Genomic DNA, 27,385 nt, shown 5'->3' on the forward strand with positions numbered 1-27,385 from the left:
TTAATGTTTTATAGTTATCAGCCTATAAGTGTTTCACCTCCTTGGTTGGGTTTATTCCTAGGTATTTAATTTTCGGTGGTGTGATTTTAAAAGGTATTGTTTTTTGTATTCCTTTTCTGATATTTCATTTTTAGTGTACAGAATTGCAGCCAATTTCTGAATGGTAATCTTGTATTCTGCTACTTTGCTGAATTCACTGAAAAATTAGAGTAGTTTTTCCATGGAGTCCTTAGGTTTTTCTTTATATAGTATCATTTCATCTGCATACAGTGACAATTTTAACTCTTCTCTTCCAAAAATTTGGATACCTTTTATTTCTTTTGTTTGTCTGATCACTGTGGCTAGGACTTCCAATATTGTGTTGAATAAAAGTGGTGAGTGGGCAAACTTGTCTTGTTCCAGATTTTAGCAGGAAGGCTTTCAGCTTTTCTCCATTGAGTATTACATTTGCTATGGGTTTTTTCCTAAATGCCACTTATTATATTAAGGTATGTTCCCTCTATCCCACTTTGTAAAAGTTTTTATCATGAATGGATGTTGGACTTTTTCTGCATCTGTTGAGATTATCATGTGGTTTTTGACTTCTGTTAATGTGGTATAGGATGTTTATTGATTTGCATATGTTGATCCATCCTTGTGAACCTGGGATGAATCCCACTTGGTCTCGTTATATGATCTTTTTTATATGTTGTTGGATTTGGTTGGCTATAATTTCGTTGAGAATTTTTTTGCCTAAATTCATCAAAGATATTGGCCTATAATTTTATTTTTTGGTAGTATCGTTCTCTGGTTTGGGCATTAGGGTGATGGTGGCTTCATGGAATATCTTTGGGACTGTTCCTTCTTCTTCAACCTTCTGGAAAAGTTCGAGGAGGATGGGTATAAGTTCTTATCTGTATATTTGGAAGAATTTGCCTGTTAGGCCATCTGGTCCTGGATGTGTTTGTAAGAAGTGTTTTTATGTCATATTCAAATTCATCTCTAGTGATCAGTCTGTTCACTTGATCTATTTCCTCTGGAAAATTCATCTCTAGTGATCGGTCTGTTTGCTTGATCTGTTTCCTCTTGATTCAATTTTGGGAGGCTGTAAGTGTCTAGAAAGTTGTCCATTTCTTCTAGGTTGTCAAATTTGACAGCATTTAATTGTTCATAGTATTCTCTCATGGTTTTTTTGCTTTTCTGCAGTATCTGTTGAAATTTCTCTTTTTTCATTTTTTATTTTGTTTATTTGGGTTTTTTCTCTCCTCTTTTTGGTGAGTCTGGCCAGAAGTTTGTCAGTTTTATTGCAAAGAACCAGCTCTTTTCAGAGTTCCTGACATAGCTCAGTGGTTAACGAATCTTGACTAGGAACCACGAGGTTGCAGGTTCGATCCCTGGCCTTGCTCAGTGGGCTAAGGATCCGATGTTGCCCTGAGCTGTGGTATAGGTCACAGACATGGCTTGGATCCCACATTGCTGTGGCTCTGGTGGCTATAGCTCTGATTAGACCCCTAGCCTGGGAACCTCCATATGCTGTGGGATCGGCCCTAGAAAAGGCAAAAAAAAAAAAAAAAAAAAAAAAAAAAAAGAACCAGCTCTTGGTTTTTTTTTTTTTTTTTTTTCCTTATTTTTTTTTTTGAATGTCTCTTTTATTGATTTCCTCTCTGATCTTTTTGATTTCCTTCTATCTGCTGACATTAGGTTTTGTTTATTCTTCTTTTTCTAATTCATATAGTTGGTGGGTTAAGTTGTCGATTTGAGATTTTTCTTCTTTTTTGAGGAAGGCTTATGTCACTGTTTATTTCCCTGGAGGCACTGCTTTTGGGGCATCACATAAATTTTGAATGGTAGTGTCTTCATTATCATTTGTCTCAAGGTATTTTATAATTTTTTTTTTTTTTTTGTCTTTTTAGGGCCTCAACCACAGCTTATGGAAGTTCCCAGGCTAGGGGCTGGGTTAGAGTTGTAGCCATTGGCCTACACCACAGCCACAGCAACCCTAGATCAAAGCTGCATCTGCGATATACACCACAGCTCATGGTCATGCCAGATCCTTAACCCACTGAGTGAGGCTGGGAATCAAACCTGTGTCCTCAGGGATATTAATCAGCTTTGTTTCCTCTGAGCCAAGAGGGGAACTCCTAATTTCGTTCTTGACTTCCTTATTGACTCATTGTTTTTAAGTAACATGTTTTTTAGTCTCTGTGTACTCAACTTTTTCTCCTTTCTTTTCCTGTGGTTGATTTGTAGTTTCATGCCATTGTGGTCAGAGAAGATGCTTGAAATAATTTCTTTACTCTTAAATCTGTTGAGCAATTCTTGAGAATGTTCCATGTGCACTTGAAAAGAATGTATATTCTGATTTTTTTTGGATGTAATGTCCTGAAAATGTCAAGTCCAACTTTTCTATTGTGTCATTTAGGATCTCTGTTGCCTTATTTATTTTCTGTCTAGAGGATCTGTCCATTGATGTGAGTGGGGTGTTAAAGTCTCCTACTATTGTATTCCCATCAATTTCTCCTCTATGTCTGTTAATATTTGTTGTATGTGTCTGGGTGCTCTTATATTAGGTGCATATGTATTGACAATTGTAAAATCTTCTTCTGAATTGATCTTTTTATCATTAAATTGTGTCCTTTGTCTTTCTTTATGGCCTTCATTTTAAAGTCTATATTGTCTGATAGGAGATTACAACTCCTGCTTTCCTGTCTTTTCTGCTAGCATGAGATATCTTTTCCCATCCCCTTATTTTCATTCTATAGGTCCTTTACCCTCGGGTGAGTCTCTTGTAGACAGTAATGTCTTAGGCTCTTGCTTTTATATGCAATCTGCCACTCTGTTTCTTTTGATTGGAGCATTTATTTCATTGACACTTAAGGTAATTATTGATAATTATGTATTTATTGCCATTTTAAACATTGTTTTCCAGTTGATTCTGTTTCTCCTTGTTTTTTTTTTTTTTCTTTTTTTGGTTGGATGATTTCATTTTACTATATGCTCGTGTCCTTTTCTTTTTAGTTTTTGTGAATTTAATATTTGGTTTTGATTTGTGGTTGCCCTATTTTTCAAGTATGTTAACTCATTCCTATATCTGCTTGTTTTGGCCTGATGGTCATACAGGCTCAAGCACATTCTAAAAAAGAGCCTAGATTTTCCTACTTTCTTTTCCCACATTCTATGATTTTGAAGTTCTTTTTTTAACATCTTCATGTTTGCCCTTTTGCTGTTCCTTGTATTTATCATCACTTGACAACAGTATTTTTTTTTTCCTTTCAGATCTGTATAGTGGCTTATTTAAGTTATTGCTTTCCAATTGGGATTTCCTCCATCCTATTACTTCTTATTTCTTTTTTATTTAGAGAAACGCTTTCAGTATTTCTTTTTAAAATACTATTAAAATTCTATTTTAAATGACATTCTTGCTGGGTAGAATATTCTAGCCTGCAAATTTTTCCCTTTCGGAACTTTAAATATGTATTGCCAATCTCTTCTGACCTGTAGTGTTTCTGTAGAGAAATCAGCTGATAGCCTTATGGAGGTCCCCTTATAATTAATGCTTTGTGTTTCTCTTGCTGCTTTAGAATCCTCTCTTTAACTTTTGACATTTTTATTATAATATGTCTGGGTGTGGGCCTGTTTGGGTTCAAATTGTTTGAGACCCTCTGTGCTTCCTGTATCTTGATATCTGTTTCCTTTAGAGTTGCAAAGTTTTAAGCCATAATTTCTTCAAATGTATTTTCAATCCCCTTTTATTTTTCTTCTCCTTCTGGAATTCCTCTTATGCATAGATTGACCTGCGTTATATTATCCCACAGATCTCTTACATTGTTTTTGCGTTTTTTCATTCAGTTTTCTGTCTCCTATCCCGATTGGGTGATTTCCTTTATTCTATCTTCCAAGTCCCTAATTCATTCCTCTGCATTGTTCATTCTGCTCTTTAGTACCTTTAACACAGTTTGCCTCTCTGCAAATGAATTTTCTCATTTTTATTGGCTCCTCCTTTTATTTTTAGTTCCTTTCTAAAGTAATCTGTTTATTTCTGCTCTTAATTCCTTTATATTCACCCTTAATCCCTTCAGTAGTTTTAACTATCTCCGTTTTGAACTCAGTGTCTATTAAACTGCAGAGGTCTGTTTCATTGTTTGCTCCTTCAGGTGAATTCTCCTTTTTTTTTTTTTTTTTTTAACTGGAAATGGTTCCTGAGCCTCTTCATTTCATATATATGTGTGTGTGTATGTGTGTATATATATGTATACACACACATATATATACATTTTTTTTTTTGGTGAATTTAGGGAAATCAACTACTTTAGTCTTGGAGGGAAGACATTATTCATATCATGGAGTACACTAGAACAAGGAGGAAAAGGGAAAGAGTATATGGACAACTGTTGTTTTAAAGAGATTTGTCAAGAAAGTCTTCACTGAGAAAGTGGCGTTTAATATACCTATTGAAAAAATATATGTGCCCATGTTTGTGTGTATATATATGTGTGTGTGTTTAAGGTATATCCATATATAATGTGTGCTGATGTGCATATGTTATATATTTATTTTTGCTTTTTAGTTAAATAGATGAAAAGCACTAAAAATTCCAAGTCAGTGCAAAATTTAGTATAGGACATTTGCTTAATTTGCAAATATGTTTAAATGTAACTGCTTCTGTCATTCAACATTAATTCAAACTGAAAAATACCAGAAATAACTCAAATAATTGTTAGTAATGGAAAATAATTAGTGACTTAAAATGGGAACTACCAGCCTATTTTCTTAAGTTTCTGGACAATTACTAATACATTCTTTGGTGATCAACTCCGGTCACAAAATTGAATGTATTGATCATTATAAAGTGTACACTAATGATGATTAATTGTACTGATTAAAATCAGCTGCTAAACCCTGTAACTATGTAACTTGTCATTGTTGAAAAAAATTCACTCTAAATACAATAATAAGCTTTTGCAACTTATACAATTTCCAAGGTTTTAATTACATTAAGTATGCTTGCATAGATCCCTAAATAACTTACTAATAATGACTGATATTTTATTTTTTTTATATTTTGATAAAGGCCAAAACCATCATGATTTTGCTAATAGTGAACAGTGTATTTTATAAGAAAAGTGTTAGCCATCATATCATAAGAGGGTGTCTGTTCAGGCTTTTTTTCTATACCTAATATTTTATACATTAAGTCATTTGTTTCAGTCTAAGTCAATTAATTTACAGGAACAGAGGCATGACTTTAAGCACATGGAAGAAAAGTTAAAATGCTTTTAATAGTGTGATCTTTTGAATGAAACATCATCAGTGCTGGAGAACGAACCATAATGAGACAGAATTATGACAGAGATTTTGTCTTCAGCACTACTGGCATTTCGAGAAGGATGACTTATCTTTGTGGAAGACTATCACAAGTATTATAAGGTACTTAACATTATTCCTTTTCTCTACCCACTAGATGCCAGTAGAATCTCCTTACCCACCAACCTGGTCGTGACAAGCAAATATCTTTCCAGCCCTGGCCAAGTGTCCCCTGAGGGACAAATCACCCCTGATATTGAAGAACCACTGGTATTAAAAATGCCTTCTTATATTAATAGTTGTATTGATAACAATAAATAGGTTTGCACACATTTATTTACTGAGCACAAGTTATATACCAAGTGTTTTCATTCATGTATTTCATCTGCCATATGAAGAAGCACTCTAGTGATACTAATTTTTGAGATATGAGAACTGAACTCCAAGAGATTGACTTGCATGTTCAAAGCCCTATTGCCAGTAAATAGCAAAGAAAGTATTTGAAGCCAGCAAGTCATAGCTGTCTGATTCAGGAATTATACTCTTGACTATTCTCTATTCCCCTCATTTTCTTAAAGCTTGAACTTAATCTGTTTTTAACAGATTTAAGAATCAAATGTAAAAAGAGAAATTTATGGCCATTAAGAATGGCTTATACTTTTTATAGATCCAGGTAAATACTATGGATGGCATTTAAAATATCAAAACCACACCTTATAGCACGCCCCATCCTTCATCAGTTGGTACCGAGGAAAGTATCTCACTGACGACTGGATTTGGCTGACAGATCCCAGGAGGGAAGGAGGCATGGACAGGAACACCTCTCAAGAGGTTGCAAAGCCCTAAGGATTGGGGCAAATGCAAGAATGTGAAGAAAAGTTGAACGTAGTGGGAAAAAATCAACAACAAAACCTCTCTATAGAGAGTATGTTAAACCTGACAAATCAGCAGAGGAAAACAGAAACATCTGCTTGACTCTCTGTTAATCAGGATATTAGAATTGATGCAATAAAAACAAGAGTGAGATAAAAATTCATGTCATTATAATTTTTATAATAATGAGCTTTTAAAGTAGGAATATTGGACAGAGAGCCCATCAGTCACTTGGAAGAGCTCTTGAACAGGTATAGCTCAAAATATTTAACATAATGGCAGTTTTTTTTCATAATGGCACCCACTTCTTTGACTATAGGCAGTTGCCAGCTTAAAATATTTTTATTAAAAAGTAACTTATAACACAGTAGCAAAAGGTTTTCTCATTGATATAATGCATGTATATGCTAATGAATAGTTTATGCGAATGATCAAATAGCAGTTAGCAAGAATGAATTATACTAGAAACCAAATCAAAACAAAACAAACAAAAGGTCTTATCACCATGCAAATATTTTCAAATTCTAGAGCAAGGAGGGGGCTGATTTCTGAACAAACTACTACTGGAGAGGTTGACAGATGAAAATGGAAAAAAATAGAATGGGAAAATGATACTCGTGTGTATAAAGTAATTTAATTCATACTAAAATCCAGCAATGAAGAAGAATAGATTGATCGCTAATGTTGTTCAGTTGACTACTGTATTAATTTTCCATTGCAGCATGATGAATTACCACAAATTGAGAGCCTTAAAGCAACACCCTTTTTATCTCCGTTTCCATGGGTAAAGCCTAGTCTGCAATCCAGGTATTGACTAGGAGAGCATTCTTGTCAGAGGCTGAACTGGATGAAGATTCACTTCCAGACTCTCAGGTTCTTGACAACACCTGTCTCCTTATAGTTACAGAACTGAGGTCCTCACTTTCTTGATAGCCTTTACCTGGGACTGCTTCAAGCTCCAAAAGTTGCTTTCATTTTTTTGGACATAGGCCCTCTCCATAAGCACTCTCCCAAGATGGCAGTTTATTTCTTCAAAACCAGAAAGAGAAAGAAGTTTTCCTAACAGGCTTACATACAAATGCATGCTTGTGTATTTTACAGAGAAATACATGCTTGCATATATATGTGTATATGTGTTTGTTTTGTTTTTATAGAGTAAAATAGATGTACACAGATATAAGTATAAATATACATATGTGCATGTTTATAAAAATAGATGTACGTATGCATGAAATGTAATCATGGGAGTGACATCTCAGCACTTTGGCCATGTTTCACTAGTAACAAGGAAATCTCAGACCCAGTGCACATTCAAAGTTAGGGGATTATACAGTAAGCATAGGGGGTCATCCTAAGTTTTATTTATTGCAACTACTCTCAAAAGCATTAATTCAGAATAATCTATGACAGAGACACAGTTTTTATCTTGTTTTTTTAAAAGTTCAAATGAAAAAGAAAACCAACAAAACCAACAAAACACCAAAAACATAACCATGAAATTAGAAGAAAACATTTATTTTTTAATTAAGTAATTGTTTTTTTAATTGTTATTTCCCCAATAGCATTTTGTTCCTACTGTACAGCATGGTGACCCAGTTACAAACACAAGAATATATTTTACTTCTTTACAGAATAGAATATCCTAAGGATAACATTACCATCTGATTCAGATTAAACTTCTGCACTGGGAAAAGGCATACATGGCAACCCTGGCATTTCCAAGTCTCTTTGCACAAGAGAGAGAATCCTTAGAAAGGTGTTAGGCAAAAAACTCCCCTGGCCTCCTTCAACTAACAGCCTACATGTCAGTCATAAAGAATGTCATCAAATCAAGATACACTATTACTTTATGTTTCTTCTCAAAGGGCATGTTTGATAATTAAATTTCTACCACACATTATTCCTCAGTTTGTTAAAATTTTACTTAATACAACTCTTTTAGACTTAGATATTTGTCATTCTTTGACTATTGAAAAAGAAAGTTTATGTAAATTTTTGGTTAAGATGGTCAGTATTTATTCACTTTCAGAGTCTTTTTTTTTTTCTTGATTTTAAGGAAATTTATTTTAACTTTGAGTGCTCCAATTCCTGTTCTTTTCCCTTTCAGTTTTATTGAAATATAATTGACATACAGAACTGTGTAAGTTTATGATATTCAGCATAATGATATAATTTACATTCATCATGAAGTGACTATCACAGTAAGCTTAGTGAACTTCCATCATCTAAGTACAAAATTAAAGAAACAGAAAAAATTTTCTTGTGATGAGACCTCTTAGGATTTACTCTTAACAACTTCCATAAATGATATGGAGCAGTACTAATTATGTTTATCAAGTTTCACTGTACATCACTAGTACTTTAAACTGCAAGTGTACATTTTGATTGCCTTTATCCCATTATTCCTCCCCGCATTCCATCAGTGCCTCTGATGATCACAAATCGGATCTCTTTTTCCACGAGCTTGTTTTCGAAGTAAAATTGACCTGCAGCACTACCTTCGTTCCTGGTGCACAGCATACTGATTCAATAGTTCTATGCGTTTCTAAATGATTATCGTAAGTCTGGTTACAGTAGGTTGCCGTATAAATATATGTCATCGATTATTGACTGTAATGAAGTCATTGACTATATTCCCAACACTCTGCATTTCCTGTCTATGACTCATTAATTTTGCAGCTGGGAGATCATACTGCTTTACCTCCCTCACCTATTTCTTTCCTGCTCCTACCCCTCATCCCTCTGGCAAATATTTCTTTGTTCACTCTATCTGTTACTCTGTGTATGTTTTATTATGTTTGTTCATTTGTATTTTAGATTCAAGTCATACAGTATTTTTCTCTGTCAGACTTACTTCACTTAGCATAATACCTTCTATGTGTGTTCACTTCACAAATAGCAAAATATAGCAAGATTTCTTTTGAGTAGTTTTCATACATATATATACATATGTCATTTATATATATTATCTTCTTTAAACATGCATATATTGGTGGACACTTGGGTTGCTTCCATGTCTCGACTTTTGTAAGTCATGCTGCCGTGCACATGGGGGTACCTATATCTTTTCTAATTAGTGTTTTTATTTTCTTCAGATAAACACTGAGGAGTGGAATTGCTGGATCGTATGGTGGTTCTGTTTTTTACTTTTTGAGGATTGTCCATACCATTTCCCATAGTGGCAGCACCAGTTTACATTCTCTCCAAAAATGCACAAGTGTTCCCTTTTCTCCACAGCCTTACCAACACTTGTTACTTGGTGTCTTTTTGATAACAGCCATTCCGACAGGTATACAGCGATATCTCATTGCAGTTTTTTGATTTGCATTTCTCTGATGATTAGTGATGCTGAACATCTCTTCATGTGCCTGCTGGCCATCTGTATATTTTCCTTGGAAAAATTTCCTCTGCCCATTTTTAAGTTAGGTTTTATTTTTAATGTTGAGTTGTATGAGTTGAGTTTTTTTGTATATTTTGTATATTAACCCCTCATCAAATATGTTTTTATGAATATCTTCTCCCATTCAGTAGGTGGCCTTTTAATTTTGTTGATAGTTTTCTTTGCTGTGTAAAAGCGTTTTCGTTTCATGTAGTCCAGTCTATTGATTTTTGCTTTTGTTTCCCTTGCCTGAGGAGATGTCTTTAAAAAATCAACTCATAGTTCGTGATAACTGCTTTGACCAAACACTGTAATGCTCTGTAGTGTATCAAGAGAAAAGGAAATACAGCATATATTGAAAGAATATTTTTACTCTTATCTCTAAGGCAATGATACTCATATCAATTTAGTTCATTATTTTTCATCTTGAGTAAATATATATCTGTGTGTTTTAGAGTACATGTTAAGTGAGGCTGTGTTGCTTTCCTAGGAAGGTCATAACCAATTATTTCAAACTTAGTTGACTAAAACAGTAGAAATTTATTCTCTCGCAGGTCTAAAGTTTAGGTAACTAAAATAAAAATCTCGGCAGGGTTGGTACTTTCTAAAGTATTTGAGGAGTAATCCAATCCATGCCTCCCCTCTGGCTTCTGGTGGCTTCAGGGACTTCTTGGCATATAGATATTATAACTCCAGTCTCTGCTTCTGTTTTCACACATCCTTCCCTATGTGTCTCTGGGTGTCTCAAATATTCCTCTCCTTTCTGAGGATACCAGTTGTTGGATTTAAGCCCACCCTAACTGTAACCACAAGATCCTTAATATAATTATATCTGCACATATCACAGGGGGTTAGGACTTAGACAATTCCTTCTGGGGGGGTCGCTATCCATCCCATTATAGAGCAACATTGAATAGTCACTGTGTGTACACAAAAGCACACTCTAAATATAACAAACTATAAACGATAATTTTTTTAATCTTAAGTCCAATCTCTTAATGGTATTAGCATTAACTACTATTAATTGACCTTTTAGTCTCAATTTTCATACAATATTATCAATAATATTTTATGGACATGGATCAAGAGCCCGAAGATCTGGAGGTACATGCTAATATTTTACATGTAATTTATGAGGAAATAGCATTAAATTATGCATATTGGAATTAGGAACAGAAACATCAAGGTTTTTAGAGGTATGAATGACAGATAACATTATCTTTTGAATTTGACCATTCTTCCATTTCAGTGAAAACATGTAAAAATGTGATGGATTGTATCGGTTACTGACAGAGAAGAATATTTAAAATGAATATCCTTCCTCAGTTGATATTTACACTTTCCCTCAAAGTTAACCCTATTATTGCCATGGGCTTTATAGCAAATATAGACACATTAAATTTCAGATGGGTTCAAAAAGCAATTTGAATGCCTAGGTTCTTAGTTTTCCAAGATGTTCTAGTTAAACATGCAGAAATTGACTCTAATAGTTTCTCTCCTTCGAGGACAATCTATTTCATATGTATGCTTAATTTTTAGGTCTTACTGTCAGGATAAAACACACAGTGGGATTGGTAGCTCTGTTTTAAAAATTGCTGAAGGAAATTCCATCTAAGTAAAAAATGATAAATATCTTACTTCCTATAAATATAATCTTTCAGATATGCATGTATGCTTATAGGAATATCTATATTTGAAAGTTAGTGTAAATATACTTTGATATATATATGTATGTATGTATGCATATGTACATCTTTTGATGCTGAGAATATACATGTCCATTCATCTCAAGGTTTGTTGCTCTCAGCGAGTCGCTAGCTTCGGAAGCACTCCATAAAAGTGGCTGCCATCGGTATTTTCTTACAAAATATGTGGTGGTGATGTTAAACTGGGATATTTATAGTGGATTTCTTTGTATATAGCTTATATATTTTCTTCTTGACAAGTCAGCAGGCTAAGCCAGGTTATGAATAGTGATAATTAGATACATTATCCTGAATTTTTCACAAAATTAGACAATTAAAGCAAAGGTTATGCAGCTTAGAATGAATCCAGTTTAAGAAGTAGGGAATTATTCCTCAGTATAAAAACATATTTCATTTTGGTATGATTTGATCTCCTTTGCTTATGAGATATTTTTGTAACAAGAAAATTTCATTGTGTTATTTGGGAACTATTTATTAAGTGCTGACTACATTCTGGCGCTGAGTTGGAAGCAACCACTAAGATGACGTCGGACCTCCCTTCCTAGTGTTTACACCTTCTTATAATCCCCTCCACCCTAGTGTGGGTTGAGTCTAGGAACCCCCTACTGATGAATAGAGTGGGGCAAAAGAAATCTGCATGTCACTTCTGAGATTAGGTTACAAAAGGACTGTGACCGGAGTTCCTGTCGTGGCACAGCGGAAATGAACCCGACTAGGAACCATGAGGTTGTGGGTTTGATCCCTGGCTTTGCTCCGTGGCTTAAGGATCTGGTGTTGCTGTGAGCTGTGGTGTCGGTCACAGACGCAGCTCAGATCTGGTATTGCTATGGCTGTGGCGTAGGCCGGTGGCTGCAGCTCTGATTGAACCAGTAGCCTGGGAGCCTCCATGTGCTGTGGGTGCACCCCTTAAAAAGAAAAAAAAAAAAAAAGGACTGTGACTTACATCTTGTTCACTTTCTCTTGCCTTCCCACCTGCCTGCTTAGATGGAAACCACCTGCCATGTGTTAGCTACACTATGGAGATACTCAAGTGGCAAAGAACTGATGGAGACCTCTGACCAACGAGGGAGGAACTGACCTCCTCAGTCCACCAGCTTGTGAGGATCTGGCTCCTACCAACAGGTGAGTGAGCTCGAGAGTGGATCCTTCTTCAGCTGAACCTTAAGGTACTGTAATCCCAACCAATACCTTGATTGCATCATGCCAAGAGACTCTGAGAGGGAGGACCCAGCTCAAGTGAACTGGGAGATAATAAATGTGTGTTGTTTTAAGCTGCCACATTTTTAGATAATTTGTTATGTATTCTACTCATATATACTTATGAGAAAATCAGAAATAATATGTGTAAGGAATATAGAAAGAAGGTAAGTTCCATATGTCAATTTAGTGCCTTAACGGTGGGGTGCCATATAATCTCACTTATATGTGGAATCTAAAATATGGCATAAATGAACCTATCTACGAATGGAAACAGACTCACAGACATAGAAAACAGACTTGTGTTTGCCAAGGAGGAAGGGGCAGGGAAAGAGATAGACATGGAGTTCAGGGTTAATAGATTCAAACTTTTACATTTGGAGTGGATAAGCGATGAGTTCCTACCGTACAGCGCAGGGAACTATGTCCAATCTCTTGGGATAGAACAAGAGGGAAGATAGTATGAGGAAAAGAGTATATGACTGGATAACCATGCTGTATAGCATAAATTGGCACAACACTGTAAACCAACTATACTTTAATTAAAAATAAAGTAAAATCTTCGAGGAATAGATTGGGAGGTGGAGAAGAAAAAAAACTGGATAAACAACCTTGAGGGTATGAATGGGACTGGAAACGTGAAAAAAAATTTAAGTCCTTTCAGAGAATATTTTATAATTTACAAATACATTTTTTACATTCATTAAAAAATAATTAAGTTGGGGTGGATGAGAGTGTTTTGCTGTAGGAGTATGTGTTTATGTGCGTGCAATCACATGTTCTTTTTACACTTCATGTTAGTTATTTGAATATTTTCCTGAAACATGCCATGTTTGCCTCATAATTTTATAACATTGAGGTAACTCTTGTTAAATAAGAGAGTCTAGTGAATAATAAAATCTCTAAATTCTATCTGACATGAAATGGTTATTAATTTCAAATACATGTCAGTATTTTTGTCTTCTGTCCTTGCAATGAACATTTCGGCTTTAAAAAGTGGACTGCAGAAGTGACAATTACACAAACTACAAATGAAGCAAAAGAAAGATTGTAGCTATGTAAGCCAACTTAAGAAACACCCTGCTGTGTAACTTTTTTGGATTCTGACGTCGACTTGAGTAAAATCAATTATCTAAGAGAAATTATTTGATATAAATTATTTCTCACGCCTTGTCTCATTTTTACAAATAAGGATACAGCATTCATTGTGTCACATTCATCAGACATACATCTGTTTTACACACATGAATCACTATCACTAGATTTCTTTTATAAATTGACAGTTAAAAAACATGTAGTTGGAATGAATTTAAAAGCTGGAAGAAGTGTAAGTCAGAGTGATTAGCTCCCTCTACAATGTGTTTAGAAAAGCTGCAGCCAAAAGAAACTAGCTTTACTTTGTCCATTAAGGAGCATGGGAAACTTGGGAGAAGCTCTCTGTTTAACATTTTTTTTTTTTTCTTTTCTAGGGCCGCACCTGCGGCGTATGGAGGTTCCCAGACTAGGGGTCTAATTGGAGCTGTAGCTGCCAGCCTACACCACAGCCACAGCAATGCCAGATCTGAGCCACATCTGCAACCTACACCACAGCTCACGGCAACATCGGATCCTTAACCCACTCAGCAAGGCCAGGGATCGAACCTGCAATCTCATGGCTCCTAGTCAGATTCGTTTCTGCTGTGCCACGATGGGAACTCCTGTTTAGGAATTTTTAGCTGAGAATGATAATAAATATTTCCTTCCTTTATAATCATAGAAAGTTTTGGATATATAAACATCCATACATTTTTTAATGTTGTTTGGTCTGAAAAAACATACATGTAAAATTAAGACACTTCCTTTTTTTAATTCAAATATGACCCCTTGTGGGATATTGCCTTCAGAAGGCAGAATTAGACATTCCTTTGTTTACAGCATGTATTGCAGTTCTTGTTTTGTTTCTTCTTCAAAGTAAAAAGAGAGGACTGGAAATATTTCTCTCTGTGTCTAAAACACATGACCCAGGCTCCGTACAATGAGAGGTAATTATATTTTTCTGGAACAAATATCTCATCACACTCTTACTTTGTGCTTTGTAGTAATGATTGTAATATCGCATATATTTTGTATTTATTGGAGTGGGGGATGTGAAGAAGTGTGCATAGTATCAAATACATCCTCATTCTTGTTCTGATCTCCAATCTGTGAGCCTAGCAGCAGGAAAGAAACATCGTAATTCTGACCACTGAAATCCACATCTTATCGACTCTTGTATTAGAGGATTCTACTCTCTGCCAAATAAAAGCAAGCAAACACAATGATAGAAAAACAAAAAAGTTAATTTACTAGCAAGTTTCACATTCTCTTCCCTTTTCTTTAATAACCTGGTATGCTTCTTCATTATTTACATTAATGAAAATTTGTAGAAATTTTAAATATTGGACTTCCACATATTTTGACTTGACTTTATATTCCTATGTACTTATGTTTTCCTTATGAGTACTGGCTAGATTCTAAGTGGAAGGAAAAAAATAGAAGAAAAAATATAACTTATGCCAATCACCCATATATTTGGGGGTCAATTTATCCGAATTTCTTAAAATATAATCCTTCCTTCAATAAAGTAATATAGAAATTATTATAAGACCTACGAAGCGTTATCATTATTACTTTAAATAATTTATTTTATTCAAGTTGTTGCCCAACATATTATGTGTTCAGCTACAAATATGCCACATAGGAATCTATTTTAAAAATTTATTTCTTATTTTTTGTTTATATTTTTAAACATTTTAAAATTGAAGTATGGTTAATTTACAATAGGGTATTATTATCAAGTGTATAGCAAGGTGGTTCAGTTATATATGTATGTGCATATGTGTGTATATACATATATATACTAACATAAATGCACATATATACATATATATGTGTATTCTGTTCCATTATAGGTTTTTACAAGTTATTCATCGTAGTTCCCCATGCTATATAGTAGGTCCTTGTTGGCTACCTATTTTATATGTAGTAATGTGTGTATGTTAATCCCAAACTCCTAATTTATCTCTCCCCCTTCCCCCTGCTATCCCTTTGGTAACCAAAGTTTGTTTTCTATGTCTTTGAGTCCATTTTTTGTTTTGTAAATAAGTTTATCTGTATCATTTTTTTAGCTTCCACATATAAGTGATATCATATTGTATTGTCTTTCTCTACCTGACTTATTTCACTTAATATAATAATCTCTAGGTCCGCCCATGTTCCTACACATGGCATTATTTCATTTTTTATGACCAAGTAATATTCCATTGTATGTATATACCACATCTTTCTCCATTCATCTGTTGATGGACATTAATTTGCTTGTAGGTCTTGGCTATTGTAATTTAATGCTGCTATGAACATTGAGGTGCATGTATCTTTTCGAATTAGAGTTTTCTCCTGATATATGCGCAGGAGTAGGATTGCAGAATCACTTGGTAACTCTACTTTTAGTTTTTTAAGGAACTGTCATATTGTTCTCCATAGTGGTTGCACCAGTTTACATTCCCACTGACAGTATAAGAGGGCTCCTTTTTCTCCACACCCTCTACAGCATTTATTATTTGTGGACATTTTAATGATGGCTATTCTGACTGGTGGCTTTGATTTGTAGGAAATTTAACCATAAATTACTATCTCAACTAGTGTATCAAAGATTCTATTTCACTAATTAAATCCATCTAAAAATTAGACACATTAGAACACCATTTTCTTTTTAAATGATAATATATAAGCTGTAAAGATAATTCTAAAGGAAGGCCTGTACATATTTTTGAATTAACATCTTAACTGTATAAACATCCAAGCTCTTTTGAAATGAATATTTGGACTACAAATTTCAGTGTATTTCTTTAAAATCGTTTACATTACTATATATCTATCCCTACCACATTTAGTGTTTTGGACTCATCCTGCTTAAATCAGCTTAAAAAGGACATGATCTTCATTCTGGCATCATTTCTGGAGTCCCCTGAGACCATTTTATTTTGATTTTATCTGAATACCACCATGACTGAACTTATTCTTTATGTCCTTAACTAAATGTGTGTTTCTGGGTGGATTTGCTTTTGTCGTTGGATAAACAAATTATTAGAAAAGTCATAAATTTAACTTACTTTGTATATTGAAAATTGCTCCCAAACCTACATTAAGAAATCACCCTTGGTTTGTCAACTGGGTAACTTATTTGCATAGGAATATATATATACATATATATACTTAAACTTCTTGAACATTCAGGTCAAAAATATTTAAATAACCAAGATTTAAATAATTTAAACATGATACTAGCTGATAATACTAGTAAAAGATGACCCTTGCTATGTATATTGTTTTCGGTAAGTGAAAAATGAACAAAATTGGCATTTATTTACACTGTTCATATGGATTGACTGTAAGTATACTATCTATCCCCAAATAATCCTCTTGGTTAAAACCATCAACAACCAGTGTTACATCTAATATTTAAGTAAAATAACACAGCAGTATGATGAATGTTGGTAGTATAATCTTCCTGTTAAATTTTAATTTATTTGTACTTTTTCTCTTTAAATGATAGATGTATTGCTCTTTCTTGCTAGTGCTATCAGTTGCTTTCATGGGGTGGGGGGAGGGAGAGGACATTTTGTTTTTCTTTATGAACTATATTCAATAAAAGAACTAAGTAGACTAGGATTTTCATGTTTGCAAGCACTGCTTCTCAAATGTTAATATGTATAAAATCATATGGGAACTTATTAAAATGAAATAATCATTCAGCAATTTTGTGATGGGATCAGTGACTCTACATTTTTTTTAATTACTCAATGAATTTTACTATATTTATAGGTGTACAACAGTCATCACAACCAGATTTTATAGCATTTGCATCCCACACCCTCAGTGCATCCCCCCCAACCACCAACCAGTCTCATTTGGAAACCATAAGTTTTTCAAAGTCTGTGAGTCAGTATCTGTTCTGCAAAGAAGTTCATTGTGTCCTTTTTTTAGATTGCACGGGTCAGTGATAGCATTTGATGTTGGTGTCTCATTGTCTGACTGACTTCACTTAGCATGATTATTTCTAGGTCCATCCATGTTGCTGCAAGTGCCATTATTTCTTTCCTTTTAATGGCTGAGTGATATTGCATTGTGTATGAGTATTACAACTTCTTTCCTCTGTCGATGGACATTTAGGTTGTTTCCATGTCTTGGCTATTGTATATAGTGCTTCAATGAACATTGGAGAACATGTGTCTTTTTGAGTCATGGTTTTCTCTGGATAGATGCCAACGAGTGGGATTTTTGGATCAAATGGTAATTAATACTTGATTCTACATTTTTAATAACTTACTAGTTACTGAGGATGCTATTGGTTGATAAACAATAAGCAATTTTTTGAAGAATAAAAGCATGCTCTACCTTCTCTTTTGAGGTTTACTAGTGTATATATTTATGTATTAGACTCTGGCTAATAAGTTTACATACTCATAATGAAAGTATATATTCTGCCTAAATGCAATATGAAGATATTATTTATGGTTCTTATTTTCTCTCACTGATTCATGTTTTTCTTTTGTATTCTACTGGCCAGTAAAAATTCTTACTTTAGAATCCTAAACCCTATTTAGATGGTTTTTTTGTTGTTGTTTTTGTTTCCCTTTAGATTTGGACATAGGATATATCTGGATTTGGATATAGGATAAGACTCTGGTAATTGTCGATCACGCTGGAATTTGTATTTTATATTTGGGAAACACAAAGGTGTTTGCAGTCTGAGAATAATATAGTGAGATTTCTCTCTTTTCCATCAAGTTGTCTATTTCCATCCTAAGACTCCCATGGCATCTGTGAACTTTGTGTGTATTAATTTCAATTTGGGATTGCTGTTGATTTAAGATTGTAGTCTTATGCTTTGATTATAAAATTCAGATGCTCATCAGAAGATCAAATTTGAAGATTGAGGCTTGATGGCCTGATCCTGGCAATGTTTTTTTCCTAATGTTGGCAAGTCTAATTTCTAGCAGAGCGTGCTTGGAAAATATTTAAATTTTAACACTGCCAAAAAAGCTCAAGCTTTGCTTACTATTAAACCAGAATCTGACTATAAGCAGTGAAACTACACAGCAATACTCAGTTACAAGGGATTTACACAGATGATCCAGAAATACTTTTTTTTTTATTATTTTTAGATAATGAAAACATAAATGAAGTCTTCTAGAGAACATAAAACTATATATTTCACATACCAGTTCGTAACTAGTATGGAATTTGGAAACATGAATTTTGAAAGTAATATTCACAAAGTAAAACTTGAGGTTCTTGAGTAACAACTTCTTAAACAGAATTTTGTGGAACTGTCTTCTTCAAATATATTCCCAAGATCTAGGCTTATTCAAGTAGTAAAAACTCTCCCACTCTCTGGATACTTAGATATTGCCCAAACTTTCTTAGTTCCTGAAATAGTTAGACTTTATCTTCAAAAAGATAATGGTATTACATTTCTTTTACACTCTGCAGTAAAGACAAGTAGTGGTATCTATACCATTCCTGAGCAGCTTACATTAAGGTGAAGGCAAAAGGCTACAGACCAGGGCTTGACAAACTTTTTTAAAATTTAATTTTAGCCTGATAGTCATATAGGCTCAAACACATCATTTAAAAAAATCCGAATGTCTATCGACAGATGATTGAATTAGGAAGATGTGGTAGATATACACGATGGAATACTACTCAGCCACAAAAAAGAACAAAATAATGCCATTTGCAACAACATGGATTGGACCAGAGACTCTCATACTGAGTGAAGTAAGTTAGAAAGAGAAAGACAGATACCATAGGATATCACTTATATCTGGAATCTAATATACAGCACAAATGAACCTTTGCACAGAAAAGAAACTCATGGACTTGGTGAATAGACTTGTGGTTACCAAGGGGGAAGGGACGGGAGTGGGATGGATTGGGAATTTGGGGTTAATAGATGTAGGCTATTGCCTTTGGAATGGATTAGCAATGAGATCCCACTTTGTAGCACTGGAAACTATGTCTAGTCACTTATGATGGAGCATGATAATGTGAGAAATAAGAACATATACATGTATGTGTAACTGGGTCACCATGCTCTACAGTAGAAAAAAAAATAATGTATTGGGGAAATAAAAAAAATAAAAATATAGTTTTTTAAAAAATGTGTAGGCAAAGCCAAGTATTATAGAGGGGTGGAATGACCTGTAGATGTCATTTGCTGATGCTTGATGTGATGTAGACAATATATTTGAGAGGACCTGTATTTGAATAATTGATGACTAATGTATACTGAAAACAGTGCTGGATTTCAAAGGTTAGATTGAAAGGGAGTTACGGGGAAGTAGTATACATAGTAGGAATAAATGCATCTGGAAATGCAGGGAAAAGGAATTAAACAAAAAGAGATTTGTGTTTAGACAGAACATTGAGTCATAATTTTGAATGTTGTTTAGAAACCTTTTAGTTTGTTTTGATGAAAGATAAGCACCTGATGTGGAACACTGCAGGGGGAATCAGTCTGATGGTGACGTGCAGGATGAAATGATTTTACTGAAGCCTGGAAACTCTGTTAGAAGACTAGTACAATTATCCAAGTCTAAGAGGTTGATCTACAAAAGTACTAATACAAATATGAAGGGAAGATAATAAAAGGTTTCAAAAGTATGAAAATAATCAGAGTCTGACCTATTGAGGTATCTTAAAGAGGGGAAAATGAAATTCAGACGTATTTCTAAGGGCTTGAATTTGTGTAACAAGAAAAATGATTTTACCATTGATTCTGACAGTGCAGTCTGGAGGGAGGAGCCACTTAAAAGGAAAGATTGTGATTTTAGTTAGACATACTTGAGTTAATGAGCATCAGACTTCTGAATGAAAATGCCCAGCTGCCAGTTAAATATAATAAAGCCAATATTTATCAAGCAGAATAAAGGAAAGCCTTTGAAAGAAACTGGGGGAGTAATTATAACCATAGAAATACTAATACATGACAGTGTCTCTGAGATTAGTGAGGTTTTGAAGGAGGCAGAGGTGGTCCATTGTGTCAAATTTATATCTTATAGAGCTGTGTTTTTGGCCCCAGGCTTGCAATTCCATTTTGAAGGTGCAAATAGCCATATTCTCACCCTTTGGGAATGTTCAATTTCTATTCAAACATAAGAACTTGCTGTGTGAGTGACTGCATCTTGCTGTTTGCTAGTGTGAGGCAAAGTCACAATAGAAGATTAACAAAAGGTTTTTCTGGTAGATGTATTTGCTGGCTAGATGAAACATAAGCTTCATGAACTGAGCATTATAATCTCAAGAAGGATTTTGCTTCAGGCTCATCTCTTCTCCCATGGGCTGTGGAGATGTGTGCATGAGCCAATTTGCACCCCTTCATAACACTTTCATTCATCTAAAATTACAATACCATCCTTATGTGATTTTTATGCACCCAGAGGAATTAAGCTCATCATTGCTATTATGATGGTAAACCTCTCATAAGAAGTTGCTGTGTTGGAAGTTTTCCCAAATGATTCATTCAGATTTTCATGCTCTGCCTCCAAGTATGTAATTTCCCATTTCCATTTTTAAGATACTTGACATGTATTGTAATGATATTTTAAAACATTTACTAAGGAGAATTTTAGTAAGATTCACATGGTTTGTAGGAAACAAAGTACACTCTATTTTGGCCAGCGTATTTTCTGTGTTACCAAGTTGTACAGGTGAAGGCAGGAATTTAGAATTACATTGTTATCCCAAATGAGGATATGTTAAGTGCTTTATTTCTTAACACAAGCTAAATGTCTCTAATCAGAACATATCTATCTTTCACATATTTTAAACATAGATCACTAAAGTACCTACATTTAATCATTCAGAACAACTCAAAACACAGGATCTTTAATGCATTTGAGGGTTATTTGTACACAGATTAGATATCCTTTTTTGATTATTCAAATTGCTTTTTTTTGGGGGGGGGTCTTTTTGCCTTTTCTAGGGCTGCTCCCTTGGCATATGGAGGTTCCCAGGCTAGGGGTCTAATCGGAGCTGTAGATGCTGGCCTATACTGAAGCCACAACAACAAGGGATCCAAGCCATGTCTGCAACCTACACCACAGCTCATGGCAATGCCAGATCCTTAACCCACTGAGCAAGGCCAGGGACCAAACCTGCCACCTCATGGTTTCTAGTTGGGTTTGTTAACCACTGTGCCACGACAGAAACTCCAAATTGCTTTGTTTTTAGAGACATAAAATTCTTCCATCTTTTATTAAAATGTCATTCAAATTTTATAAGATAAAAAAATGCTAAGTAAAACAGGTAATGAACTGTTTTCATTTGATGGTTGAGTATCTCAATTATCTTTGTCAGCTGGGAATGAATTATTCCTACAGCAGTGCTTAGACATAGTAGTGAACAAGGGAGAGCTACACCCTATATTTCTCCACCCAGAGCAATGAGTAACATAAAAATCTAACATCATAGAAAGCATATGTGCATGGGAACTGTGTATTTATGTGTGTATGTGTGTGTACATACAAATGAATACTGCAAAAGAAGGTCATGTTTTTCCCCAAAATACTGAAATAGTAACATTTTTCTACTATAAATTAAAACCATGAAAAATTATAAACTGTTTTATGGAACCAACCACTATTAGCTTGTGACCTTATACCTCATCCTCACTATACCTAATTGCTACCTGTGACAGATGCTGTCCTTGGAAGAGAAAGTTTTTGAGGAGACCATATATTCATAACAAGTCCCATTATTATAATATAATTACGATACATATTGGTAATCTATGTATTCTATCACTTGCTCAATAAATGGGCAGAGTAGAAATTATTCCCATTTTATTGTTCAAGGGCAGAACGGAAAGCTGTGCTTCTGTAAACAAGCTTATCACTTGAGGGAAGGTAATATGCTTGTAACCAGAACCACGAAATACTGATTTGTAATGAGCAATATAACTGTGGTGTTCATGCTCACTAGCCAAGACATCCTTTCTCTGTAGGGAAGTCTTCCTTGAGAAGCCAAATTCCAAACAGGAGTTAGTTCATTGGGTAAAGAATCAGTTCAAGGATAATTAGTTTTAATTGAAATAGCTGGTATCATCAAGCTGGGATAGCCTGAAGCAGCAATCTCCATTTTGGGCCATGTGGCCCTTTTCCCAGACTAGATAGATGTGAACTCATGTAATCAGAGTCCAGCTTTTTGGATGCCTTTTTTTTCTGGGCTCCTTTGAAACTTTATCTTTCCATTAACGCAGTTTTTTCTCTGAGGAATAGTGAAATCAATGACAAGTAAGCTTTATTCAAACTCATCTCCTCTTGTTCTGCTGAGAGTTCCACTAGCTAGTTTGCCTAAACTTTGCTATTTCTATATTTAGTTACTGATGTCGTTACAGTTACTTATGCAGAAATCTCTATGTGTATTTTTTAATATTTTAACTCATGGACAATAAATTCTTAGGAGGGGGCCCTCATTATAAATCCTTTTATGTTTGTGATATGGTTGGGAGAGCAAAACATTTATATTGCAACGGTTTGCACATAAACATCATGATATCAAAAGGCATTTTTATTCTACAAATAGTGTTCTACAGGCACTCTTTCAGGGGATACTCATCCCCTCTTTGGTCCTCACTCTGTCTCTGACTCATTCATAAGATTTTCCTTGTTTTAATCCACCTATGAATCTGAACTTTCATATTCTGTTTGGCTAATTTCTGAGTCTCAGCCTATCCTAAACACAGTCTGGATGTAGTGATAGGGTAATAGGTAATAGTTGTAGTGTCACACAAGATGAGAACATATGCTTTTCATTTTACTTGGCGATAAAAATGGTAAAACCTTAGTTTTCATAATTTACCTCCTTAAAAGTATCACTAATCAGAATGATCATATAAAAGAGTTAAGTGAAATGAATTCTAGTGAAAATAAGTGTTAGGAGAGTTTTGTTTTGTTTTTCTAAATGTAATGTACCTACTTATCATAGATTTCAATTATAGGGGGATGCATTAATGGACTAACTGAATAATTTATTAAGTCTCACGTTTTGTAGATGAAAGCGATCAAATTGAAAAATCTTTTCACTCCTTGATTATCAAAGTAGATTTACCAGCGTGTACTGTTTTTTCTTCACTCTTTCATTTATATCCCACATCAAGCTGTGATTTACATCACATAGAATGACTATCTGAAGTTATATATTTTAAATATGAGATTGGTATTGTAAGAAATAATTTTGGTGATTGTTAGTAATTCAATTTCTTCCATTGGTAATAGAAAAATTCATAAATATATCATGATCTTGTTGCTAGCATGTAATATTTTATGGAAGGAATACATTAATGTTCATATCCTCAAGGTTTCTATTTTCCTTGTATACTAGATATTGCATTATGTTTGGTTATTTTTTAATTTTGACAAAATAACATTTGACTGTTATTTCAAAGTGATAAACTTGTCCCTATAGTTAGAAAATAAATCCTTTACAGAAGAAAACAAATAGGCCAATTCTATGACACGGCAAAAAGATTGCTTACATGAGACTTGTTAAGTCTTTGAATTCCGGAGAAAGCATGATAGCTAATTTGTAGCAAAAGGCATTGGAGTCAAGAAATAAGCTGTGGACTGACACGCTATAGAGCAAGTCCCAATGCCCAGATCCTGGTGAGTGAGGAGATCCAGTCTGGAAGACAGTCCCAAGTGAGAGAGGCAATTTTTGGTCATGATCCAGGCAAATGGCAAAAATTAGAGAAAAGAGGAATATAGCAAAGGCGTGATTTGTCCTATCACACAGGTGGAGAATTATCATAGATTAAAGAGAAGGCCGAGTCTCAGAGATCCGGCTGTTTACTTGTATGAATGTATGTAGGAGTCAGAGCAAGGATACTTTGAGGATCCAAATAAGGGATGGCCACACCAACATCAAATGCTGTCACTTACACGTGGAATCTAAAAAAAGGACACAATGAACTTCTTTGCAGAACAGATACTGACGCACAGATTTTGAAAAACTTAGTTTCCAAATGAGACAGGTTGCGGGGTGGGGGGATGTACTGAGGGTTTGGGATGGACGTGCTGTAAAATTTGGTTGTGATGATTGTTGTACGCTTATAAATGTAATAAAATTCATTACGTAATAGAAAAAAAAAATGAGGGATGGGATCTAGATTCTAAAGACAGATCCAGATCAGAGTCGGGACTTCTTCATTATTCAGAGATTAAGAAACTACCCAGCCTGCTCACGCAGAGGCTTGAGCAGGACTGTGGGGGCGTGAATGAGAGGGCCAGAGTAGAGGAAAGGGGCAGAGTAGGCCCTGTGGTTCGACGTGCATTTCTAGAGTTTCCTGTTCAGGCAGAACTGAGTGAAGGATTTAATCACTACAGCATGTTTCACTTTATTTGATTCGATATTGAATTAGTGCATATATTACATGATTTTTTCCGTTCCCATTTTTATCAACGCAAGTAGAAAATGCAATGAAGAAGACTTGTACTTATGTAAACATCAGTATGTACACATATAAATAATTAAATTCTAATAGATGTGCTTAATTTCTTCACAATTATGTGGAAGAATATTCTGGCCATCTATAATTGTCTGTTTTTTGTTTTTGTTTTTTTTTCCCAGAAGTACTCATTTGTTTTCAAATTGTGAAGAAAAGAGTTGCTTTCATGTTTTTGAACCAGCGGTAAAATAAATTAAAAACTTTGGGGTTCCCATTGTGGTGCAGCAGAAACGAACCCTTCTGGTATCCACAAGGATGCAGGCTCGATCTGTGGCCTTGCTGTGTGGGTTAAGGATCCGGCATTGCCATGAGCTGTGGTGTAGGTCACAGATGTGACTCGGATCCTACAGCTCCAATTCGACCCCTAGCCTAGAAACTTCCATATGCCGCCAGTACAGCCCAAAAAAAGAAAAAACAAAACAAAACAAAAAAACTTTGACAGCTTCAAAATTGAGATAGACTTTATGATTAAATATGTATATATACATATTTCTCCATATCTGTGAATATTATCAGAAAATGTTCTCCTAGGTATAATATCTTACTAATTATTCCTATTTTAATTAAATAACTATTTCTAAAATCAAAGGAAAAATATTTGTTTATATAATTATTTAGTGGGTTTATCATTAACTGAGGAAAGAGCATAGTGATATAAAAATGACCTGAAATTATATAAAATATTTATGTAATTCCATCTAAAAATTAATGCCTCCATAAGGCTACATTTATATACCCAGTAGAGACCACTTTATGAAGATATTATTTAAATTTTATATTTGTGTTTAGATTGCATTCTCAAATAATTCTATAATAATTTGCCTTAAAAAAAATGGCTGTAGAAACAAAGCCCAAACATATTAGGAAGATAAAAAGTCTCTATATATTAATAATAAATTTGTGTTTTTAATGTCAGGTTGTATATTTAGAATGTTTAAACAATAAAAGTCATGTTTATAAATTAAACCAAAAGTTATACATTCTACATCCCACTATATTGCTATTCTTGTTGAATATAATATATGAATATAGCATGGTTTGAGTGAAGAATAGTATATAAATTCCTGTTTCTGACCATGGCAGAGCAGATTGTATCAGACCAACTCTTCTGCTGAGAAAAACTTGAATAGTGAATAAAGTATTTAAAAAAATAATTGTAAAGTATCAGTAAACTATCAAGTCAGCCAAAATTTAAAGATCAGTATCTTAGATAAGAAACAAAAAGAAGTGAGCTTGATATTGGAACATGCTCTTGCTTTTGGCTTATTTGCTTATTTACAAGTCACAGCTAGATCTTAAAGTTCAACCAGCTCTACCCTGATTATATCATGATGAGCTATCCTTCGTCTAAACAGTAGAAGAAATTCTGAGAAGTTGAGAAGAACATTTAGCAGTCTCAGCAGGGCATTGGGAGGGTGGTGAGCACTGGAACACGTTCAGGATTTTAGTTGGCATCTCTGAGGAAATTTGCTCCAAGAGAATGGCCATACAGAATGTGGAACTGGTCTCTTGAAGACTGAAAGCTAGCTTCAAAACACTTCTTTCAGTTCCTGATGAAAGCAGTCTTCTCTTAATCTAACTAATCTAACTTAATCTAATTTTTTGCTTATTAGGAGCAAAAGAAGAAAAAAGTAACATCTTCTATAGCTGCAAATAATCTGTACACATTTTCATACACAGTGACTGGCATTTAAAAAAAAGCAAGGAATGCAAAGATTTAAAATAATAATAAAAATTTTTAAAAAGGGTTGAAAACTAATTGAAAAATCAGAAAGTAGAAATAGACCTACAAGGGGAAAAATAGTAGAGATATCATCAGCCCTAGATTTTAAAATAACACAGATTTTTCTGTATATTTATATATGATGCTATATGAAAAGATGGAAACTTTCATCAGGAATTTAGTTTACAGAATAGTTCAAAAATAACGTTAGTATTAGAAAAGGTTACTGCAGAAAATTAAGAACTTGATAAACTGATTTAATAGTACCTTTTCCTAGTCCAAATAAGATGCAAATACACAAACTGATACACAGAGCAATTAAAAAGTTTGGAAAATGTAGAGACAGAGGTAAGACACATACGTGGCATGGTTAAAAATTTTATATATATATATATATATGTTTGTCTTTTTGTCTTTTTTTTTAGGACCACACCCATGGCATATGGAGGTTCCCAGGCTAGGGGTCTAATCGGAGCTGTAGATGCTGGCCTAGGCCACAACCACAGCAACGCCGGATCCGGCCCTCATCTGCGACCTACACCACAGCTCAGGGCAACGCCAGATCCTTGACCCACTAAGCGAGGCCAGGGATCGAACCCGCAACTTCATGGCTCCTAGTGGGATTCATTTCCTCTGCGCCATGTTGCTTGGTATCCTGTATTATCTCTGGGAAATTTTGTACCATTTTACCTCAA

The 27,385-nt window shown here is 34.5% G+C and overlaps 1 protein-coding gene across 4 annotated transcripts in view; it reads left to right on the forward strand.

The window, feature by feature from the left end:
- LOC110262188 (uncharacterized) overlaps positions 1-27,385 on the forward strand; it is a 665,542-nt gene that overhangs the window by 153,752 nt on the left and 484,405 nt on the right. For 3 of the 4 annotated variants that reach the window (XR_014813350.1, XR_014813348.1, XR_002346864.2), the window contains exon 2: positions 12,226-12,363. The exons of the other annotated variant lie outside the window; for it this stretch is intronic. The gene's annotated coding sequence lies outside the window, so the exon portion shown is untranslated. The remainder of the gene's footprint in view (positions 1-12,225; positions 12,364-27,385) is intronic. 4 annotated transcript variants of the gene reach the window in all.

The sequence above is a fragment of the Sus scrofa genome, chromosome 8, assembly GCF_054392235.1.
Source record: "Sus scrofa isolate SSC_HxYL_T2T_F1_AM1 chromosome 8, Sscrofa_HxYL_maternal_Yorkshire_Landrace_v2.0, whole genome shotgun sequence".
Classification (NCBI taxonomy): domain Eukaryota; kingdom Metazoa; phylum Chordata; class Mammalia; order Artiodactyla; family Suidae; genus Sus; species Sus scrofa.